This window comes from Sprattus sprattus (genome assembly GCF_963457725.1).
Source record: "Sprattus sprattus genome assembly, chromosome: 10".
In the NCBI taxonomy this organism is placed as follows: domain Eukaryota; kingdom Metazoa; phylum Chordata; class Actinopteri; order Clupeiformes; family Clupeidae; genus Sprattus; species Sprattus sprattus.
Window position 1 is genome coordinate 16,007,333 of NC_137908.1, and position 25,482 is coordinate 16,032,814.

At 44.7% G+C, this 25,482-nt stretch overlaps 1 protein-coding gene across 1 annotated transcript in view; it reads left to right on the top strand.

Annotated features, from left to right (window-relative positions):
* camta1b (calmodulin binding transcription activator 1b) overlaps positions 1 to 25,482 on the top strand; it is a gene marked incomplete at both ends in the record, with an annotated part of 212,362 nt that overhangs the window by 87,411 nt on the left and 99,469 nt on the right. The window lies entirely within an intron of this gene.

Sequence of the window (25,482 nt, forward strand, 5' to 3'; positions counted from 1 at the left end):
ATTTGCATGCACCGGCGAGAGTGGAGAACCCCCTTCTCACTGGATCTGTTTTGTGGTGTCAGCCGAAACTGCTGGCATTTATAGTGACTCCCCAAGGTTAACGAGCCTCTCTGTGAACCCTCCCCTTTGTTCTCAACAGCGAACCATTCTGGGGAATGCAATTGTTACCCGCAAAGACAGAGCGGCTTGGCACCAAGCTGACAGGGAATGTGTTACTGCACATGACACCTATAATTGGCACAGAGGTGGTATCACACAGGCTTCAATGCTAGCTCTTTACCATGACCTTCATGATCATAGAATCTGTAATGCCATGAGACTGCAGGGTGAGTAAACACAGACAACCACCCCATGCAGATGGTGAGCATAATAGAGCATAACAGCCTGCACATCCTTTTGGGTCTGCACTGAAGTATAGAATGATTGGAATATATCAAATCTCATTTGGGGGGAGCTGGGGTAAGGGCTGGCTAAAATAGTGAGACATTGCTGAGATATCATCTACTCATTATTATTATGTGCAGTATGGTTTGGCAATGGTTACAGACATGAGGCTGGTTGGGGACCCACATCCGAGGAGTTGTCATGGAGACTTGAGGATGTCCTTGACACTTGTCAGACCTCTCTGTAGTAAGTGGTTACTGTGGCACTCAGTAGTCATGGTTTGACTGCAGTGGTTTATCTGTAGGTTATGTTGTGTAAGGATGACCAACTTCGCTCCACCCTCACCATTCCTAAAAGACCAGTTCTCCCATCAGTATGGTGTTGAGATGACAAAAAAAATTGAGAAGAAGAGAGAAAAGGAGAGAGAGAGAGAGAGAGAGGGAGAGAGAGAGGGAGAGAGGCAGAGTAAAGTGAATGGAGAGAGAATCTAAGGGAAGTGTTGAAGGAGCAGGAGAGAGGGAGGGAGCTCCAAAAGAGTCAAAGACTTCATTCATTAGTAAATCATACATCCCCTGGCATGTATTGATCTGGATGTCGTGCATCACAGAGCATGTTTCGAGCCGTGTTTTGCGAAGCGTGCCGCGGTGTCCTCTTTCTCGGAGGCTCGTAACCGTTTGTCTGTTTGGCTGTCTGGAATGCTCCAAATCGATAGCCATTCATCTTTCTCTGCTGTCACAGGGGCGCTTTAATCACTGCTCTTAGTCTGGCAAAGCAGATTAGACGTTCACCTTTGCGACCTCTCGCACAGGTAAAAACCTTTGTGTCGGAATTGTCCCTCTTTTGAAACGAAGACCTTTTTGTGTCTCGTAGAAGTGAGACTGTTAAAGAGTGCTCAGGATACATTTCATCGACTTCTCTCCCAATGCCTGCTTCTTTCACAGGCATCATTCACAAGAGCAATGGGCTGAGTGGGTTTTCTATCACTCTGAGCTACTTCTGAATAGACACTTACAATGGGTATTAATAGAAATCATATATTTGAACTGGATGAGAGCTATTTTTTCAATTTAGTGAATGAAGCACTTGTCTTGGTAATGCAGGTCTTAGATGTGTGGAATCCTAGTTCATTTCATTCAGATAATGAAGAGAAGATGTGTAAGTAAATGGTTATGTTTTTTAAATTATACCAGAACGCCAATATGATTGCGATGGTCAGCCAGTGTATGTGTGTGAGAGTGAGAGTCTGAATTCTTGTGTGTGTGTGTGTGTGTGTGTGTGTGTCTGTACCGTAAGAATTGTGTACCTTTTCACCAGTGCAGCACTCTGAGAGGAGTAGGTGCTTAGGATGGAACCTTTCAGAAGCATGATGAAATGAATTTAAAAAGGTGCCTGCTTTCAACGCATCTGGGACTTTGTTTTTTTTCTCTTTCTGTTTTTCTTTTTTTCCCCACAGACAGGTTTTGTGTCTGAAATTAGGTCTTTTATGGCAGCCTTTTGAGAAGTTGGTGATAGGCATCATCAAAGATGCCTTGGCACAGTGGGGGCTCCATGTGAAGCGTGAAATGGGGCCCAACTTGTTGCACACCTTGATGTCCTTGATTCCTCTCGTTCCTGTGAAGAGACCTCTGCGTGCTTGTCGCTCTCTCTCTCTCTCTCTCTTTCACTTTCTCTCTCTCTCACTCTCTATCTCCCCGCGCACGCACAAAAACGACCCTGGCTTCAAGAGGGAGACGTGCCGCGGAATTTCGAGCGAGTCTCTCGACGCCTCACTCCGTTGATTGCTTGTCACTTGTGGGAAGGAGGCTAATGTCGAGGGTGACAGCGTTAAGGACGACCAGTTTGAGACGAGGGCGCCACCGACAAATCACCTTTCAGGCCCGAGCACCGGAGCGCTTTTGTCTGACAGTGAAAATGCCACTTGAAACAAATTAATGTCCGCGGCCCCTGGATGGCGATGACCGCCGTCGCCGTGTCGTTACCACACCAGCTGGTCAGAATCAATAGTTGTGACTGAAATTAATTTAGAACTGTCTGTCGGCACTTGAACTGGGTATTACCTCTCAATCAAACATTTCACAACAAAGGTAAATACATCACAGAATGTAATTATCCGCTCGGAAATGAGATTAGGGCTGAGTGATTATGACTATTCATGACACGTCTCACAGGAGCAGGCGCTGACCCGGAGTGTGATCTCTTTGTTTCCGGATCTTGAAATGTTCAAAGTTTCATTCGGAATGGCCTTGAGGAAGTGGGTTTGTTTGTTTGTTTGTTTGTTGTTAGTTTGCTGTTCTGTCCACTTACAAAGCATCTTGTTGACACCATCAGCCTGAAGATGTGTTTGTCTACAGAGAAACAGAGTACATCCTTAACTCTGTGGAGGAAAGCTTTTCTCGTGAACAGAATTTTGCTCGAGGTTCTTGTTTGGCCTTCTATTGACGTGGGAGGCTGAAGAGGCCTCAAAGTTTGTTTCCTGTGAAAACAAACCCTTGTCAGATTCAATATACCGTATTTAGCCCATCAGAAGTTCTGAAGGAGCCTTAGATTTCCATTTTACCACCAACTTCACCAACACTAGCCCTAACAAGCCCAAATACCACTCTCATATAACAATGAGCTTACGTGTGCATCTATCAGGAGGCTAACACTGCTTCAATGCACCCCTTTCATCCTAAGATGGTAAGATCCACTGCTTATCCCAGGATTTCCTATGTCTCCGCTCTGCCCTACCCTCTCCACAACATCTCCCCCAAACCTGCAAGACTTTCATCTGAATGTTAATCTTAATTTCCTATGCTTTGAGTTGAACTGACTCAAATTCAGTGAAGTAAACGCTAACCTAGATTGGACTCAGAATGCATGTTGTTCATTCCCTGTGCTTATTGTTGTAGTCATTCTTTAAAACTCAGATGCATTCTCTCTAAACTCTTTGTAAACTCTAATTTGATTGAGCTGTTTTGCAGAATGGATTCAGTATGTAGACATACGGGGAAGTTTATGACAGTGTATGTCAATCATTTTCCCTATTCTCACTCGGTGAACCTTAATTTATTCTCCAGTCGGGACAGGACCATGAAAGCCAAAAAGTGTCACAGAGACTAGAGACATTGCCTCCCTCATTATTTAATTGTAAACCTAACGTTGTAATTTTAAGTAACCAAATTATAAATGCTAAAAGTTTTTAAATTTCAAAAAATTCCCCCCCCCCCTCTACCTCACCGTGGTTTGGTCCGCTGCCTACCATCCTCGATTGCCCCTCCATACATCTTAGCCTGGCACGAGTGTCAGTCGTTGAGCGGTGGCTGACCTCCTTTGCAAATATTCCCTTAAAACAGAAGCTGTGTCAAACATTTTATTTCTACCACTCAGTAGAATTAGACAAATTAGTAAACAGAATGCATCTTGTTCGCTCCGCTACCTTGTGGGTGAATCTTATTGTCTTGTACAGGTCAGCTTTATCTCCTGGTGCATGTTTATCTATGGAGACAGGAACTCTAACCACGACATAAAAATCATGTTTAATTAAGTTTCAGTTTAATCATTTAAGTTGCCCCATATTTGGTGGCATAATTGTCCGCAACGTCTTTTGAGAAGCACTACAATAAATACATATTTTGAAGATCATTTTGATTAATTGAGTTGGGTTATTCATTAAATCATTTTTTCTGCTTTTAGAACTGTAATTATTTTGAGCTTTATATGTTCTTGTGTAGCTACTGAAACAGACTCAGAAATTAGTCCAGTGACAGAGAAGTAATGACTTTATAATGTGTTTAAAACATTTGAACAATCCAACCCTTAAGTAATTCACTTATTAATGTAAGATATAGTAGGATATAGATAATAGAAATAAGGGTTTTAACAAGGCACATTTAACAACAGTACTTTTGGCGGCATGTTTTGTGATTTTTTTTTGTTTTGTTCTTCTATTTATTGAATTTTCTGCCCTTGTTTTACACCTCTACCCATCTGCCTCCAGTCAACCTGGCAGTCTCAGCATCTCTGCAATAGCCAGCAACATCCCCAGTCTGCAGCCTTCAGCTGTCTACCTTTAGGTTCACATCACAACTTACCTGAATCTTTTATTTTCTTTCAATGATTCCAGTTCGACTGAGTCCAAGCATGGGAACAAAACATTGAGGAGAGCTGACCTTAATGTAAAAAAAAAAAAAAATTAGAAAGGAGCAATTGTTGCTGTAGAGCAAATATATACAGTATGTCAGATGCCACTTTTTGGGTCATTTTTGTAATCATTCGAGCTTTTTCAGGACCAAAGGTGTGTAACTTGAACTAAAGTTTTGCCTTTTCACTTTGGCACAGTGGTCATTGCTGTTACTTCTGACACTCAGACATGGTCATCACACTTGCCTATAATCGAAGTGGCTAATAGTCCGTGTTCAGTAGTTATTGATCATCAGGAAAATGCCCAGGCCAATTATATGTCTCTGAAGCACTCATGGAGGTTTCAATATAATCATCAGTTCAATGAGATCCACTCCCCAGTAATGAGATCCTAGCCGATGCTTCTGATGACTAAAAGGTGCAAATGGAAATCTTAAGGAAGGCTGGGGCCTGGACTGAGTATTTCATCTTCTACAATTTTCATGTGAACATGTATCTCAGACTATGGAGAATCAAGAGGAGGAGATAGAGAGTGGGGAGGGGGGGGGGGGACTGAGAGAAGGAGAAAGATTGAGAAGGCAGAGGAGGAACAAGAGGGAGCACGGGTGGAGCTCAGCTCAGCTCCAAAAGCTGCCACACACCACTTGCTGCAGGTTTTAGGCCTTAAACTGCTTTTAAATCACGGCACTTGATCTGTCCACAGCTTATTTTTATTAGTGGCTTGACAGCAAGGCTAATGTAGGGATTACAAGCACAGCCATTCTTCAGTTGGGATGGCAGAGCCCAGTCGCCACTTCCCCAGTGCAGTCACGTTCCCCGGGGCCCCCATCTAAACCTGCCCCTCCGTTTGTTTGTCCTCTCCCCATCCTCCCTTTCTCCACCGCTTCAAAAACAGGGAAGCTGTGCCTCAATATCACTAACCTAAAATTAGAAATACGAAATCATCATCATAATAATAATAATAATAATAATAATTAAAATCCCACCCCCAACTCTCCTTCCTGCTCTGATAAGTTGCTGGTACAGTATATATTCAGGGTGCGATTTGTCCAAAAACCAGAGGGGGGGATCATGAAAAAAAACAAGCAATACATAGGCCTAATTCTCTTCAAATTAACAATAGACACTATTAGGTTACATTTTGAACAGTATATAAAATAGCCTACATGAAATATATTTTTTTCTGTAACAGGTTACTATAGGAGATTCAGGACCTTTAGTTTCAGGACCTCCTTAAGTTGTTGAGAGGTTAGAGATTTTTTTTGCGCGGGTCCTGTTAAAAAGGAAAATATGCTGCTCTGGACTCGTTTCATTGTACAGTAGCCTAATTAGCTGGCTTTGCTAATTTCCGTGTATGTATTGTTATTGTTACAATGTATTCAATGTGCATGGGGACGTTTGCGAATTCTGAGAATGCTGACAGTTCGGGTAAGGTGAACGTTAGTGCCAGCGATGTAAGCAAGTGTAAGAAAACGCTGTCACAACCTGTCTGTTTTTTCATAGTTTTTTTTAATAATTGAGGGTTATCCCCCCCATGTATGAAATTCATCCAGCTGAGGTGGGGATGTAAAAACCAGAGGGGGGGTAAAAAATCAACACAAAATAAGTATATTGAAAGTCAAGTACTATTGTTTAATAGCATCTTTAAACTTTGCAATAAAAATCTAAATTGACTGCCAGCTTGAAAGGTATACAGTAGTACAGTTGTTATATGTGTAGCACATACAATCTCTCTCTCTCTCTCTCTCTCTCTCTCTCTCTCTCTCTCACTGTCTCTCTCTTTCTCTCTCTCTCTTACTCTCTCTCTCTATATATGTGTGTGTGTGTGTGTGTGTGTGTGTGTGTGTGTGTGTGTGTGTGTTTGCACATCCACACATGCACTCTCTGTGTGTTTGTGCTGTGCTCGCTCGTTCTGTGTGTGTGTGTGTGTGTGTGAGTGTGTGTGTGTGTGTGTGTGTGTGTGTGTGTGTGTTTCTGATGAATGCTCCATGAGCAGCAGACTGACAAAGATGAATGTGATGGCCGCGTGTCTGGCTGGAACAGGAGCAGGCGGGCAGGTCCCCACTGGGCAATCTGAAGGGCATCCAGGGCAGGTCCTCTCAGCTGCTGGGGCCTGTGCCAGGAGGAGTCGAGGAAGAGAGAGAGAGAGAGATGGAGGGAGGGAGAGAGGATGAAGAGAGTAAAGAGAGGATGAGGATGAAAGAGGGGAAGGCATAAAAAGACAAAGAGGCGAGGGGAGTGAAGAGGGTATTGATTTCAGCGCTGCTGTTTGCTGTAGCGATTGAGTCTCTGTTTATTGCTTTGCGTTGCGACACTCCTTACAGTGAGGCATTACCACAGCAGGAGTGGAACACAAGGCTTCTTTATTTACTGACGCTCTCTGGTAGTTCATATCTAATCAGTAGCTCTCTTTATCCTCTCCTCTAAAGCAGCCTCGCTGTGGCCTTGATTTATCTGAAATGGGAGTCTAGACTTTTATCTAGGTGTTATTCAGACTTCTCCCTGAATACTGTACAAGACTATCGAACACATTTGGTGGTAATGATGGTGGCTCAACCCTGTAAATTCAGTCAATTTTAGTGGTAAAATGCTTTATTTTAGTTTTTTCTACATCTTTTCAAAAAAGTTACAGTTACCCAAAAATGCTAAATAGCTCTATACAGGAATCACACTATATTTTGGTTTCTAAATGCTTATTTTCTGGCTCCTGTTAAATTGATGATGGATCTATATCCGGACTGGATGGGTGCCGCTTTTTGAGCTAACTGTAAAACCTGCCCCTAATTTATATTCCAAGTAACTTTTCAGATGAGAGAACATCTTGAATCAATCTGTTAAAATATGTTTCTCTGCCCAGACTGGCTATGTAAGCCTGTTTTATATCAACCCTTTTTTGCTTGCCGCTGACTGGCATCTCTTACAGCCTTGGCGGCCAAGTGGGTCCCCCCTGCACAAATTAAAAGCTAAATAATGAATGAGGCATTGTGGAAGTTCAAGACTTGGGTTTAATACAAATAGACAAAAAAGGTGCAACTATAATGAAGTAAGAAATTGAAGCTGTGTCCTTTCGCAGGAGGTTACCTTGGGAAACAGGATGTGGGTATTTGAGAGTAATTTGGAGGGGCTGCTGGTAGTCACAAAGGTCTGTGTGCCTTTGAGGGACAATGGGTTCTAAGGAAAGCAATCCCATCTTCATTTAAAGCAATCACGTCTTCATTTGAGGCCTCACGCTTGTCTCTTCTCATTCCCCGCCGCTACAGCCAATCATCGGCCACTCCATTGGGCTGTGGGGACGAGGTGCGCCTTTGAATCGGGGGCGCAGCGCGTGCGGGCGTGTCAACATGCCCCCAGTCCACGGAAGAAACGAAATTAAGAGGATTTCCCACCGCTGGCAGGCGGAGCCACCTCGGCGGAGGTTTGCATTTCAAAGCCGATTGGATCGGGGTAATATTTGCTCGGCGCGGCACGCACAGGTGCGCGTTCCACGGATCACAGGCGACCGGGGCGACTTCCTACGTGATAAATGCCGTGAGAGGTACACCCCTGGGGGATCCCCAGCCCCTGCTCTTTCCAGCAAACACACCCGACATGAAAGAGGGAATTAAAATGGGGATGTTTTGGCTCTTGTTTCTGACCACAGCCAGGTATTTGTTGCCCATCTCCCTGTTTGTTTGTTTGTTTGCTGTTTCTCTCCATCGCTAGTCTGAATAGCCATTATTAATAAAGAGTCTAGTGGCTTAGCGTTTATTTATCTATTTTCCGTTGCAAAATTTGAACAGCGCCGGTGATGTGAGCCTAGACGTGCAGTTGGGCTTATCCTCGCGTGACAGCCCTCCCCATATAGAAATGTCCTCAGAGAGGAAAGTTTTCATTTGAGTGCCTTGCAGGCGGGACTCCCAGGATGGGACATCTGTTAACTCATCACTAGCCCCATGAGCACGCTCCCCAGGCCTCAAGGGACACTTCAGCAACAATAAACCAGCGCGGGGGGAAAGCGACTCAGCTGGCTGTAGCCGAGGGCTTTGGTCTCCTGGTCAATGGCGGTTAGGTGCAGCGAAGGGAGACTAATGTGTGGGGATAGCACGGATAATAGGCAGGGTCTCCCAAGACATGGATGAGTGGGAACATCTTTTCCCGAGTCTCTATGGTCAGTGATCGCACTCTCGGGGATCCTCGCCCAAACCTCCTGGAAAAACTGTTGCCATTTTTCTTCACTGCACCACAGATGCTGTGGGCGTCTGAGGAGAATCGGAAAAACTGCAGGGGAATTAGACAAGAAAGTTTTGTCCCACAGGTATCATGTGCTCACTTTTGCTTTCATATGAATGAAGGTCATTCCCAACCAAATGACATCATAGCAGCAAGCAGTGAGAAATCAATGCATGGTGCAACAGCCAGACTATGTACTCTTGAAGGACATCTAATCCATACCATCATACTTCACTCTCTGCTCAACTTAGATAAGGTTGATCAATGTATAGGTCAATGAAAACATTCATGGCAGACACCATTTGGAGCAAAAGCAATATATACGTACACCCTGAATGTGAGTCATAGGAAAGGGCCTGAGTTGAAATTGACCTAAAACCAAAATCAACATTTTCAACCATGGAGTTGTAGGAGGGGAAGAATGAAAATGTTGGAGGCAGGTGAGTGGAAAGCATCCAAGCTTGTGGATTGGATAAGTATAGAGGAAATGCGTATCATACAGTTCTTCAAAATGTGCTCACTCCATTAAATGTTGTATTACTAGGACAATTTCACAGACACTTGATAAACAAAGCCTATGGCTCGCCTATCGGCAGTTTACGGTAAAACAACTCTTGGGTATTTGGGTTTGGAATGGCAGTGGCAGTGGCCTCTGTGTCTCTGGGTTGCCTGACAGTGACAAACGTGGCTATGGGCCAAGGCTCCTGTGCTATTGCACATGTCCAGAGAAAGTTGAGACCTCAGAAATATGATTCGCTTCACCGGCTTGTCACATCACTTGGGGAAATATGGAGGGGGGGTAGGGTAGGGGGGCTGTAAATGGGGTTGGGGTGGCAAATTTAGCTTTTTCCTCATACAGGAAAAAAAGCGTCTAGTCTCACCACACACACACACACACAAACACACACACACACACACACACACACACACACACACACACACACACACACACACACACACACACACACACACACACACACACACACACACACACTGCTTACATCACTCTGTCTCCCTCCATCACCAAAATATTCCGCCTATTCGGCCCTTACTCTGCCTGCATGTCCATGCCTACAGACGGACGTGAGATCACGTATGCTTTGTCTGGTTGTAATTCTTTCTTGTGTCACACATATGGTGCACAACCAGGGGGAATCACACAAGCAAATCTCATAATGTTGCTGTTCTCTCCTCCGAGGAGTTGGACTTGTGCCAAGATGGGATTTGTGGCCTTAACAACAAAGCCCGATAATATAATCTAAATCCTCACCATAACTCTCCTACGCTCACAGCTGAGCGTCTCTGGCATGCTTGAGCTACCCTGCATCAGATGCTCAAAGATGGCCGAGGGGCTGGTTTGGTTTTCTTTTTTTGTTTGCTCTCTTTTTTTTCCACACCAGCTCGTGTCATAAGAATGTCATTGTTTTTTTTTTTTTAAGTCTAAGACACACCTCAGAAATGACAGTGGGAGCTCCATCTGCTTGCTAGGCACTCAGGATTCTCGAGGCCACAGAGCCTTGACGTCTATCCTGAAAAATGAGATAATTTGTCAAACTGTGATGCGCCTGAGACAAAACCAACCGTCAGTCAGATCATCTGTGTGGAGACTGTTTTAGGTGAATGACACTAAAGCCATTACAGAACAGACAGCATAGTGTGTTTTTTAGGTTTTCTTTGCCTTTAAAGCTTCTTGGTCCCAAGCAGAATTAATTGTTAGACAAAGAATGTGAGTTTGCTTGGAGTGAGGAGTGAACTTGACTGTCCAATAGACGCAATGCCAATACATTTTTTGGAATATTACGCAATGCATCGCTTATGTGGATTTAATCACATGCAATAGCTTGTGTTTGGGTGCATGTAGGCATTGCAGAGGGAGTGGATAAAATGCCTGGTGCTCAGGGAACCTAAAAACAACTTCACAGAAAACAATTTCTTTGAATGGTTATGGTTAAGCCCTATAGAGTGTTTTATGAAAATCTTATGGCTTGCAACATCTGTTCAAAGTAATCTTGTGTTTAGTACACCAATGGCATACTACAGCTTATGGCTCGATGGCACTGCTTGGAGTATATCATTAGCATGCTTAAAGAATCTAGAAAAATCTACAAGAGACATTAAAGCTAAACACCAAGTAGGTTTCCTGCAAGGGTATGTTTTATTTCACAGCAAAGGAACCATGGGAATGCAGAGAGGACCATGCCATTAAGTAAATAAACACAAATAAAGAAAAATCATGAGAATTTATGACACATGGAGTTCATTATGACACATGGAGCTAGACTTCATTTCCAATGAACACCAACGTCATGCTGAAGATTGAAAACTTCACTAAAATTCAAGCAATTATGATCGTGTCCCTACGCTGCTCATTTCACTGGTATTAAATATGATGGCCCCATAACCATCCCAATAGTTCATGGAAAAAAACCTCTTCATTCTCCACTGTCCCTATGCCTCTGTCAGGGCATATAATATAGACATACATTACAGAGCTCTGCTAGATAAATGTCTCTGTCTGCCTTGTAATGATAGCCTCCCTTTTTCACTCTGTCCCTGGCTGGCTCTTAGTTTAACCAAAATGACCCCAGGTTTCAAACCACATTGCGTCGATCCTGCTCTGAAATGTTGACCCTTTTTCGCTGACGGCAGAGGAAACGCTATCTGTTAAATAAGTCATTCCCATCCTCTCAATGTGCTTCGCCGGTGGCAAAAACGTTGAAAATTGCTGAAAAGGCACGCAATTGGGACAGCAGGGGGGAATTAAACAAATGTGTCCCTCTTGGGCCCCTGTACACTCTATCTCCCTGGTGAGAATAACAACATGGTGGAGTTGGAGTTTTCATATCATCTTGAGAAGAGAGCTTTTCACTTGGGGCTTGCTCTCTGTAAGGTAAAATGTTCGTGTTAGCCAATACTATTTGAAGGTTGCATTGTCCAAAAGAGGACTTTGCAGCGAATTCATTGACCATTTCAGTAGCTCTAGCTATAGCCCCCCCTCAGGAATGCAAACAATCTGGTATTTATGAGACGGTACAAGATTACATTTTAAAACCTGAGCCATAATTGCACCATACCTAGCTTTGACTTGTTTGACCCTTTTACAATTCACAGTCCAACGCATTTTTTCCATTTTATAAAGGAGTAAAAAAACGTTTGTTACAAATTCATTATATAGCATAGGCTGAATGATTCAGTGCCAAGATGTAGGAGACCTAAGAAGCCTCAGCCTAAGAAGTAGGAGCTTTCAGACGATTACAGGCTGACTCACGCAAGCTCATCACTGAGGGGCTGATATGGTCATGCCATAAACCTTATTTTACAGTGGCAGGTAACAGCCTCAGGACAACAAAGCGGGTGACCATAAATGTCTTGATAGTTTGTGCAATAGCAACTGTTGTGACGTTAATGGTTAAATGTCAAATGGCAGTTTGAGATTATTTGTCTATACACAACTCCAGTTGCCATGCCATTTTTTAAACGCTGTGTGTGTATTAGACCAGCCATTCTGTGCCTATTTGGCTGTCAGCCTTAAATACCTCCCAGCTAGATCAGAGGTTTGTGCAAGTTTGTGAGCTGTCACTTTGCAACTGGCAGAGACTCAATCTGCATTTGAGAAATGTTTCTGTAAGTTTGGGCTAAAAATAGGCAAACGGGAGAGATTGATTTCAGGGGGCTTAGACCGAAAGGGGGGGTTAAGGAGAGCAGACATGGCAATTCCCCTCGGTCAAAACAAAGAAACAAATAAATGATAAGGCAGCCTGTTGGCCGGTAACTTGGGGCACTTCAGTGAAAGGGCAGGTCCTCAAGGACCCAGAGGCTGCCCCCCGCACGTGCCTGCAAAGATGGCATAAAGGACTTACACAGGCAACAATTTTCACTGTTATTTATGTACACTTGTGGTTTCTATGCCCAGCCTCTGTGCTCACAGAACTCTGAGTAATTAGCATACCAAGCTCCATTCCCTTAATACTTAATTCAGCTCTCCGTCTCTTTGTGGGTTTGTTTGTGTGTGTGTGATAAACAGAGAGTACTGTGTGTAAGAGGTTATGGGAGAGAGGGAGAGAGAGAGTAGGAGTGGGAGAGAGAAGAAAGGGAGTGGAAGAGGGTGGTAGAGAGAGACGCCATTGCAGGGAAAGGTGTGATGGCGTTGGCTTTTTTTTTTTTGCCGGTGCACACTGCTAGATTGATGTGCCGCTTTCCTGCACTCTTGTGATTGGCCTGACTGCAGAGAGCGGAGCCCCGCTAACCGTGATACATGGCCAGGAATTATAACAGCCCCGGGCTGCTTCTTGCTCTTGAATTCATCTTTTCACCCAACAATTTATATTTTTATATACCAACTCTCCCGCTCCACCACCATTTCTCAAACGCATGTCTGTCTTTCTCCCTCCTTTTTCACTCTTCTCTTCTCCAAAGGGCGCAATGTAAAAAAGGGGGCGGTGGTGTTGGTGGGGGCTCCCCTTTGAACTGCACTGAGAAAACGGTTGTCAGTGTTTTAATTTCGAGTCGGGAGAACCTTGTGGAGGTGATGCAATGGTGACATCATGAAGATGGTGTCTGGCATGATTTCCGGGGGAGAGACTGGCGACGCATGAAAGCATCTGTCACTGCTCCCTATCTCTCTTCTCCCTCCTCTCCTCCACTCAAGTCAACTCGACAAATGAAAATGAAGGGAGATGAGGGGCCCACTCCAAATACCCCCTCAAACAATGGCGTGTTCAAAACCGCCCGATGCTTCCAATGCGCCTGAAAACAACGACACCCTTTAATCACAACTTCTCTCAGGGTTTTGTCTTTTTCCTTTCGTCTCGTTCTTTTTCTTTCTTCTACTCTTTCTACTCACACTCTTCAATCCCACGGAACTTTGGGCTTCAAGGTGCCTGAGCCTGAGAAGAAGCATAGCCTGGAGGTGTGGGACTCTATTGGATGGGGGTGACACAGCGGGAGGTCTGAACGGCAGGGTGGGTTGTTGTCGTGAATGAGAAAGGGCAGGTAAGTGCCTTTCAGTGAGTGAGAGCTGACCCTGCACCATTAACCAGCCCCGCACCCCCACAGCACCCCCGGGGCCTCGCTCACTCTCTGACAGGGTGAGGTAAAACACATTTCAGATGATGACATTGGCTGACACCAGGTCATGGAGCAGTTGAGTGGGAAAACAGAAGGAAATACACACAGAAGGCTGTTTTTGTTTGTTTGTTTTTGCAGATCATGGAGAGAAATACTGTGCATTTCAGATTGTAATAATGGAAAATGAACAAAGTACGCTATTTACAATAAGTACACCAAGGGGAATTTGGGAAACCACCTCACTTGGAATGCTCACGATTTACAACCAACAAACCTGATGATGGGCTGTTGACCTTAATAAATAGAGATTTGTTGTTAGGTTCTGGAAGTTGTGGTTAGGCTAATCAATAAATAAGACCCCTATACGTTTGAGTATGTCATAAATATCAACAGTTATTTTGTTGCTATCCATACTGTACTACCAAAATAAAATCCTCCCCAAGTTTAAGGTGGAGAGTTGCGGTGAGGTAGAGAGGACCTTTGGACTCCCAGTGCCGCATATGGCCAAGCTCTCCATCAGCTCCCTGTTCTCACCAGGAAGACAAAAGGCACCTGGCTGGCCCTGACTCAGGAAAGCGTTGAGCCATCAGGGAGTGGCTTGGCTGGAATTGAGCATTGTGTCTCGTAGTGACCTTCACAACCACAAATACACACACACACGGTCAGACTTACCTTCACACACACAGACACATAGCACACAAACACATAGACTTACACACACACACACACACACATCCAGAGATTTTTTATTGTAACATCAGCACAAAGTTCCTGCGGTGCCAAGTGTCTGACAGCCAGACCTCTTAGCCAAACAGATGCAGCCAACCGCTGATGCTCTCGACAGGGCAAACATACCTCAATTAACACCTGTCACAGCTCTCTGATTAGGAGAGAGATGAATTCATAGAGCAGCGCTGCGAGGACAGAGATACACACTGAGAGGACGTAGAGGAGAGAAGGAGGGAGAGAGATAGACGGAGAGAAAGAGAGTTCATATATGAATAGAGATAGGTAGAGTTCAGGAATAAAACGATGGACGTAGAAAAAAAGACCAAAAATTGAATATCTGAATCCCCCCCTTCATGAATAAATTCATCTCACGCGCCACCATTTTCAGAAAATAAGTTTTGGAGGGACCAAAAGGCGAATGAAACGATGTTCCCAGATTGTGATCTGACACGGAAGAGGACATATTGATATCCTATAACACCTCAGTCTGTCTGCCAGGAGAGGTTGGCGCGTGTCAGCCTGACGCAAACCAACCCGCCTTTCACACCTCCTCCATCCTCCCTTCTTCTCGCTGTCTACTATTTTTTTTTTTTTTGCGGTGGTCTGATGTTCCTCCTCACCAGTTTTTCTCTGATCTCGCATTTCTCTGAGCCGCAGTGGCTACAGAGACCCCCCCTCTCCCCTGCTGTGAGTGTGAGGTAAGTTTGGCAGTCCAAGCATGGCTGCAGGTGGGAGAGAGTTCCTTGCAAGATGGGAAAACTGTTGCGGAGCGGAATGGTGTGGAGCTCAGTGCCTGTGCCAAGCAAGAGGAAGGTGGTGGTGGGGTAGCAGGAGACGTGATGGGACTAGACAAGCACAGAGGCATCAGTATGCAAGCTGGAACATCTGTGCTGGGAGTTGCAGACTGCACATGGGCCAGGGTGAGGCTCTGAAGGGATGGAGGAGAGACGTTCAGTTCTCATGCGTGCTTACCTACCAGTGCTGGAGGAGGCATTTAAAGAACATTTGTGTGTGTGCGTGTGTGTGTGTTTGTTTGTGTGTGTGTGTGTGTGTGTGTGTGTGTGTGTTTGTGTGTCTGTGTGTGTGTCTGGGAGTTTGGTTGCTTACGTTCTATCCTGGACTTGGCAGAGTGTCTGGGCTTTAACTTTGCAGACCTGCAGTCCTGAAGGTTGACTGTCCCATTCCCATCAGGCCCTCCCCGGGACCCAGGGAAAACAAAATAAATCCACTATCCTGCTGTGCTCCCACCAGAACACATCCAGGAGCTGCTGGTGATAGGTGGCGCCTAGGGAATGAGGGGTGGTGGTTTGTGTGTGTGTTGGGGAGTGAGACCATGCGTCTGAAGCAGTCTCTGGGTGAATCTGAAGGCACGCGTCCCCTCCTCTCCACTCTACGGGGAGCCGGTGCTGGAGTTTAGACCAGAAGGGCCTGACGTCAGCCCTGTGGAGGAGGAATGGTGTGTTCCTGCTCCAGGCTTTAGCCGGTATGGTGTTGTACAGATTTTGCTCGTCCCTCCTCAATCCGCCTTCCTGCCTGGGAGACGACCTTCATTCTGAAATGACGCACAGCAAATGTAGTGATTCTTTCTTTTCACTATTGTCTTATTCACCACTATGGTGCTCCACTAGTCATCGCCTGCGTCTGCTGGTGCTACTTTTGCCGTTACACCAGAGACAGACAGGGAACTTCACAGGCGCTTGTGTCAAAGACAGCTTTACATGGCTGAATTGTGCTGGTCTGTTTTTTGAGCATTTAATTAATCTACAGAGACAGATATTAATTGCAGTCGCTATCAATCAACTTCACATGGCATGGATTGTGTGCGTGGTCGTGTTTGTATTAGTGTGCAGTGTATGGAAAAAAAAACGTCCCATTGTCCATGAGCTAAAGTGAGAAAAAGCCCTCAAAAGTAATTTTAGAAACTTTATTAATTCAGCGGTAAGGCACAAATAAGCATGAATAGCCATTTTTCAAGACAGCAAGTTTGACTAAGGTCACCCCCTGCTTCCTGAGTGTTCTTGGCCACTCACAAATCTGAATGATGGAAGATCTATTGTGATGAGTGTTCCAGAATGTAATTCATCATGCAGCCCTTCGCTAATACTGTTGGCATTAGAGAATCAGCTGCAGAAATACAGACACTGTATTAGCCCTGAGAGAGCAGGTCATGGGCGCATTTCAATTTTCAACCTCCAGCTCAACCTGAACTGACTAAATGTATAAAATGTACACATATACAAAGAGAGGCCAATATCATTCCAAAGCAGAACAATCACATTTCCAGTAAACAACTAGACACAAGTGGGCAAGACGACACAGTGGGCAAGACGAAAAACAGACTCTGATGAGAGATTCGGCGTGGGAAGGTTCCGTTTCCAGTTGGCTGCCCGGTCGTCAGGTTCCAGAGAGCCAATGCCAGGAGATGAAGAGAGGCGTGGGCATGTACAACATTTACAATACTTGCTAACATACAATTCAGACAAGTGTCTAATGTGATACCTCTTGATACCTACCAAATTGAAACATAAGACAACCGAAACACAAGGCTGTACCCCAGAGGGCAGCCCATGACAAAGCACTGAGAGGTCAAGCTGGGCGTCAGGTCACAGATTCAAACATTGAGGTATCCACGAGGAGCAGAGCTGGGCATGGTGTTAGAGGGACTGGGAAGATCAGATGGAACTGGGAAACACATCCCCTGAGTGAGACTTGAAGCCCTTCACTGCTTCCACAGTGGGCAAGACGAAAAACAGACTCTGATGAGAGATTCGGCGTGGGAAGGTTCCGTTTCCAGTTGGCTGCCCGGTCGTCAGGTTCCAGAGAGCCAATGCCAGGAGATGAAGAGAGGCGTGTTCTAGCTGAGTAATGTTTTAACAGACACCCCGCTGCATTTTTGATCAATGGTTTAACAGGGCTTGCAGGTACAGTCTAGCCAGTGGAGAGCTTAGCGGTCCACTCATGAGATGACAAGAGTCTTAACTCGGAGTCCCCGACAGGCATGGCTCGTCTTTCTGAGGGTTCAGACTTAATCCGCGCGATGGGGGGATTGCTTTGTTGTAACTGGTTACCTGTCTGAGCTCCTGAGGTACTTGGTGAGCATTGATGTTGGTAACAATAAGCCAAGCGGTGTTGACTGAAAGTCTAAAATGACAAGAGCATTTTCTTACTACCATCTAAAAGACATGCTGAAATTCAGAGATGGGGTGTGTGTGTTTAGTAGGTTTGGACTCTCAATGGTATTCCTTCTGGCAAGACAATATATCAAATTGAATAGATCACAGCACCTGCCTGCCAGGGAGCACATATCACAAGCAGACTTCCATTGTGACAATAGGATTGATAAAACCTGAGCTGCTGGATGGCAGCCTCTGATAAACAGCCAGAAGGTGAACGAGAAAAAATGTATGTGATCTTCACTTATGTTGATTATTTGAAGAGGAACCCAATTCCATTGGTAGAGCAGCTGAAGTGTTTGAACAGAAAAAAAAGGCGGTGTTTCGGATCGCAATGGATGTGGTGACAGTCATACGTATCTGTCCATTACCCTGTATTGTTCTATCCATTGTACTCTATTGAAGTGGACAGATACCATTTGATATTTATAGATACAAACACACACACAGAAATACACACTACCCTGACCACTGGTGTGAAAGCCCCCATTTCTCTGTCTCTCTCTCTCTCTCTCTCTCTCTCTCTCTCTCTCAAACTGATAGCATCCCCTCAAATGATAGTTTCATTTTATCAGGGACAGCATCAGCCTTGGCACTTGGACAAGGGAAAAACAATCTCACTAAGTGCCAGCTCCCTAGCCGAGCCCCCAACCCCCCTCCCTCCCCTACCTCTGTCTTCCGCCTTTCCTCCACAATATTGCCCTCTCCTTATCACTGCCGAAGGTTTACGGCTCCCGAAACAAATAAATAAAATAAAATAAAATGAAATAAAAGGAGGGAACCAGGCCAAAACACAGAACAAAATGCGAGACAGAAGCAGCCCCAGAGGAGACATGACCATTGGCTGCCAGCAGAGACACAGGAGCAGCCTGCCACTGGCTGATGCTGCAATTCACCATTATTATTCTTAAATCACAGAAATTCGAAAACATGTGAAAGAATATTGAAAAAATAATATTGTCATATAATTTCATATATTTAAAAGGCAGGTTATTTCCATAGACTAAATAATAACCACTGCACAGTTTGGTTATATAATTTAGTTGAATGCATACATACATACATACCTTTTTAAGTATGTAAAATACATGTTGCACAAACATTGCTGTCAGACACACCTGTGTCACCAGTTTTCACTTTTTTTCTCCAAATAGTGCAAATTCAAATGTTAACTTGCAGGGCAGTCAATATTAAGAAGGTGTCTTGGAACATGAAAAATGTCTTAGTACAACATGCTTAAACAACAGTAATAACAGTATTTACAACATGTACTTGTCCAGCCATTGCCCAAACTCTGATCTTTATCCTGACCTCACTCAAAATGCAACTCTCTGTCCTAGTGAAACAGGCTTATTACACTAAATCTACTACTTACTGAGCACAGCGCACCAACGAACAGGTAAGACAAAGTGAGGCCAGGAAAGGTCACCAAAGTCATACAAAGAAGACAGTAAAGTCTGTAGCCTGCAGTCACACTGGTGATGAATTTTATCTTTAGTTCCTATTTCAGGCAATGAAGCCTACAACTAGGCCAGCAGACATCTGGCGACAAATGGCCCCAGAATGCAACATATTGTACATTGTTTAAAAAAAGAATAAGCACTTAGCACCTGAGAGAAGCTGTAACCCTCCGTTTCTCCACCCCCTCCTTTTTTTTAATTCGTTTAGTATTCATTCCCCACAAGCCTCCTGTTCTTTTCATCAATATTCAATCACCAAAAACAGGCGTCATGACCCCTTGGTGCCTTCGCTCTCTGGACACAGCTGTGTACATGGCACACAACAGCTGGATGCAGCCACCGGCCCCGCTCGGGTTAAGCAGCGGACACACGGGGCTCAAAACATACAGCTCAGGTGGTGAGCTGCATATATTGAGTCTGTTTCTCAGTCCGTCCATGTTCTCTTGTTTAGTTCAAGCACGGAAGTTTGCCATTTTCCTCTCGGTTCGGTCAGTTTGGAGCCCCCCCCCCCCCCCCATCCTGTTAACTATCATTTCAGCTAGTCCTGTAAGATTGAAGTTGTCCTTCACTGATGGGGCAGACAATGGCGGAGTCAAAAGTACCATTCAGTGTGAAGTCGGTCACGGTTGAGGCTGCATAGGGGTTCATTGACGTCACACAGCTTCCCTCAGACTCCTAATGGGGTCAATTACGATGAGTATTTTTAAATGCACTTGGCAAATGTTTTCTTTCTGTATCAAGAAATACACAAGCATCTTTCAAAATAAATGCGTCTCTGTTCACCACCCCTCCCTCCCTCTCTCTCTTTCTCTCTCTCCCACACACTCTCTCTCTTTCTGTCTTTCTCTCTTGCTCCATCTCTTTCTCTCTGTCTGTGGCTCAGATGGCCTGTCAGGCCTGGCCCACTAATCAGATAGATCACGGCTCTGCCATGCCCACCCAGTTTCTGCACAGTGTGACAGGCTGTGGCGAATGCCATTTAAAGGGAATATTTATCTTCTCCGAGTAACAGGCTCAAGGCACTCGGCTCCTGCTTCAATGCTGAGGTGTGTCAGCAGCATTGTGTGCATGTGTGTGTGTGTGTGTGTGTGTGCGCGCCCGTGTGTGTGTGTGCCTGTGTTTGTGTGCAGGCCTGCGTAAGAATAGACCAGAAGCTCTTAACTTCATGATTAATGACTCAATTTCCCCCCATACTCTTTGGAACTTGAGAGCCATTTGACTTTTTTACTTTTTTTTAAAGAATTTATGATTTCTCCTTGACAACAGGTGGCCTGGAGTAAACTTAGATGACGATGAGAGGCTGAAGGTGATTGCTGACATTACAGTGTATTTGGAGGATGCCTCAAAGGGTCTTAGATCTGTCCCACTCTTCCCACTGGCCACCAATCTTATGAAAACTGGTCGCCCATTATCTAGTCTCCTAATATAGTCTCTGAGGTTCTTTTTGCCTAACCAACAAACACTCATTTGAGCAATGGTCTGTTACAAATCACCATGCTATAATCGAGGATGATTCTGCCAATTAAGGACCAGAAATGATGAGGCTACAGCATCCATTAGAACAGCACAGCACAGCACACACACAATAGAAAATATATATAAACACAGTACAATACACACAATTGCTTGCACACACACACACACACACACAGATACATACAGATATAAAAGAGCATATATCTATATGTATACACATTGCATAGATATATTCTAATAGATATGTGTTTGTATTTATATCTGTATGTATTTGTTTGTGCGTGTGCAAGCAATTGTGTGTACTGTGTTTGTATATTTTTTCTATTGTGTGTGTGCTGTGCTGTTCTAACGGATGCGGTAGCCTCATCATATGTATATATATATATATATATATAAAGACACACATTAACATTATACATATACATCCATACAGATGTGACCTGAAACTGCCTTTTTATAATGGATCCTGAACTGTCCTGCATTCAACTTTGGAGAATGTGAAGACAAGCGTCTCCATCCATTCACACCTTAACCCTGCCTGGTGCGGTCAAAGCGAGCCCTGAAGGCACTACTGGATAATTCAGTTAAGAAGGATGCCACTGTGCATAAGGGAGTGCAGCTGACAGAGACTCATTTCCTAGCGTGTCTGTAAAGATTATGTACTTTTGGTTTGCATGATGTTAGACTACAGTGTGCAAGACAGCTTATATTAATTACTTACTGTCTCAGTCAATGAGACGCTGGCTCCTATGGAGCCCCTTCGAGACACAAAGAGGAAGTTGAAATTTTGTCGTTGACGTGGCTCAGTGCTGTTGCCAGGGCAGCCAGTAATGGCTTCTTTGCAGTTTCACCAAGCTGAGAGGAAATATGAGCTTGGACACCCCTACGGGCAGATTAGGGCAGAAATCCACCTCAGCGATCCCACTGCATGGGGATTCATCTGAACATTAGGATGCAATTCCTGAAAGTTCCCTGGAAGGAATGACAACAAAATATATAAATAATCTGTTGCCGAGCCGAAAACTTGTGTGGCAGATGACTGGGGCATGTTGTGGCAGAAAGCACGTCATCCTTGATCTCGAGAGCGAGACTCTAGGCTGACTACCTCACTTTTTCACCCTCTGACTCTTTCACCCCGCGACTGCACTACTCTACTCTACACTCAAAAGAAATGGCAGAATAACAAACAAACCACCTCAGCTAGAGACGCCCTTATTCAAGGGTTTCGTGTTCTTTGAAATTAGTGGATGTACAATAGTAAGTGTCATGATAAAACAACCAACCTTCATTATTTTCATACCACAGTGTAGCAGAAAGGAAAATAATGAAATTCTTTAAAAAAATAAAAAAATCTTTGGAAGGTTATTGCTCTCAGTGAGATATTGTAGACAGAATGACAAGAAAGAGGAGCTGAGCCCATGATTACAACTAGTGGCGTCATGCCCATTCTAGATGGCCAACCAGATTTTTATCTAGATGTTTTGTATTAACATTTCATTTTATTTTATTACTATTATTTCAACATATCTAGTTATGATCATCATTCAAACGTATTCTTCTAATTAAGTCATAGATCATACCTCAAAAAGTTACATACCCCCTTCCCAATGGTTTTGGTGTTCAAATGTCGCAGGATGGACTAGATTAACAACAGCAGGTATGCGCACGTCGCGCGTGTATCAATGCAGGAGGAGGTAGATGAAAGGTGTGTTGCTGAAGTGGTTAGTGGAAAATCAGACCCTTTTTCACACATGTGAAAATGAAATGCAATAAGGTGTACATACTCAATTGAATTTGAGAAATATAGGCATAGTTTGGTGTATAGTACAGTGCAAACATAGAAATATAGGTATAGTATGGTGTATAGTATAGTAATACATTGAAATAATACATGTAGTAGTTTAACAAATCATTTGATCATAAAATAATAATACATAAATAAATAAGGAACATCGTAAGGCTTTAGTTAGGCTTTTTTGTCCAGAAGCTGTCCCTTAAATGGCAGGCTGTGACATATCTTGCTGCTGTTGATATTGGCTCTGACTGTCCACATTCATCTCTCTCTCTCTCTCTCTCTCACTCTCTCTCTCGCTCTCTCTCTCTCTCTCGCTCTCGCTCTCCCTCTCTGTCTCAGCTACATTTAATTTAGCAATATATTTATGTCTAAGCTGATTTAATTAGCCCCTTGTTTCAGTTCTTTGTTTGGAGTGACTGTGTTGCTTCAACATGAGGAGCGCTTGCCAACGGCTTCACCCACACAGACGTTTGTTTTGATTTACACTGCAACTCCTAAAAAAAAAAGTTTACAACTCCAAATAAACCTGCCACGGTGTTAAGACACCATTTCTCCCTTTTAGCACCAAGACTGCGACTTGGAAAACCTCACCCGGCCCTGGCTATTTAAAAAAAAAAAAAAACAGCCCACAGGCATCTGATGTCTTCTTTACCGGTTGATACTGTGAGATACACCAAAGGATATTTCATCAAGAGTCCAATTTGCATTTCATAGAGCGAAGCAACAAACGTTCAATCATGAGAAAAGAGGGAGAGAGAGACGTCGTTATGCCTGGAATAGAGAGAGGGTTGAGGGAAAGGCAGACATCTCAGGGAGGGGAGAGTGATAGAAAGAGAGGGAGAGGGAGAGAGAAGAGAGAGAGAGGCAGTCATCTTTGTATTTGTCTCCTCCTCAGCAGTCCTCTCATCTCATCATTCCCACAGTGCAGTCAGACAAACAGCACCTGCACACACACACACATACACACACACACACGCACACACACACAGACATATGTATATATACACACACACTCACATGCACACACACATGGGAAAGAGAGAGAGAGTGAGCGAGACAGAAACACTTTGAGGACTTAAACTGTTTCCTTTGCTGTGAACTTGAAGCAAGCCATCGCGTGGGCTGAGACGCAGGTGTGGCGCTCCAGGTGAACTCTGGGTAACGGGAGTGAAGGGAGCGAGGAGGGGAGGAAGGGGGCCTCTCAGACAGAGCACAACAGACTCAAGGCCTTTAGTCTCTCCCTTTTCATGTTAAAAAATGAATTTGTCATTTAATCTCCGCAGTGACTGCGTCGGGGTTCACAAGCTCAGCCGAGAGAGCAGGACTGACAGGAATAGCGAGGGCGGAGAAAGGGAGAGGAGACCTCAGGAAAAAAAGGAGAAAAGACAAACAAAGTGAAAAAAAAAGAAGGGAAAAGGTGGGAGAGAGAGTGACAGAGATGAAGGGGGAGAAATGGTTGCTAGGTGGGGGGAAGGAGAGAGCAAGATGGAAAAAGAGATGGAGGTGCAATAAACAAAGAACGGCAAAGGACGAACCGTGACAAAGTCCCTCTGTCCATTATTCTATTTCCCCTAGGGTTTTTTTTTTTGTTGCTTTGTATTGTTTTGCTTTTTTTGCCTTTGTTCTTGCTTGCCTTGTTTGCCTTGCTCTCCATGAGTCGCTGTGCTGGGGGACATGGAGGTCCACGCTCGACAAACAATCACAAGGCAATAATGAAAACCCCGGCCCAGCAGTAAACAAGAGGACAAAACAGTAGGCGCCTGCGCCGCGCTCCAGACGAGGCACATGGGCACGGCGCTGGTCTCGCTAAAAAGACAGAAACAATGGTCACACTGTACCTCTGGAATTCGGCTGGCAAACTTGCCAAGTTGACAGAGTCCCTTGTTTAATGTCAGCGGAACAACCCCACAAAGCCAGCGGAACAAGACGAAACCCAGTGAATCACATTAAGCGAATCAAACCTTACACTTCTACCATTAACACCTTACCATTCTAATGTAGTGACACGGCCGTGTTAAGATCGGTTAATGTCAATACGTGTTTCTCCCCTGTGAGAAGTCACTGTGAAGGAAAGCCCTTTCCTGTGGCAGGAGTACGAAGCGTTTTAGGAAGACAACCTGTTGGCAGGTTGTGGTGTAGCTGCCATTGCTGTCTGCTCTGGCTTCACTGCCCCCACACCGTAGGCCCCCCTTCCTCTGCCCACTCCACTCCTGTGCCAACGCCAACACATGATTAGTGACTGATGGCTGGGGCTAGTCTGCGTGACTGTAGCTTTGGCTGTGTGAAGCATGAGCATTGGTTGGCTTGGGTGGGTGGTTGCAGACACACACACACACAGAAACACACATCCGCCCACACACCAACACACACTCACACACACACACACATATTCACAACTGAGCAAGGTATGAGCGATGGGCTGCTGTCAGTGATCACCTGGTCATCTGGAAAAATCCAAAGCTCTTTAATCTCTGTCTGGAGATGGACAGGTGCAGAAGGCATATGTGCACACACGCACGCACACACATACATCTTGCATACACATATATCTTTGTCACCACCAGGAGACAGATTAGCCCACACACACATACACTCCCGCCCGTCCACCCACCCACCACACTGACATACACAAACACACACACAAACACACGCACACACATGCACACATACATCCACCCCATGACCGAGTGTTCCACACTGATGCCCCATGTCAGCCTGCCCTTACCTGTCAGATCTCAGCACCCAGCCTGCAACCACCCACTAGCGCTGCCTTATTAGCCTGCTAGCTACATCCTCACAGCAGTTCCAGCACAGCACACCCGTAGCACAAATCACATGTGCGTGTGCGGCCACGTCTTTTCGAATCCTTGATGATTCCAGTGCTTTGTTGATGATGGAAATCCCTCCTGAGTCTCCCCAGGATAAGACTTGAGGAGGTTAAACCTGGTCAAGCAGAAAATGTTGGAACAGAAACAACCTTCGGAGGATAATTCTGTTTAGTCCGATTTGATGGGCTCACAGTGTCAAGGGCGGCTGTAGCCCCTACATTTTTCACTCTGTGCACTAA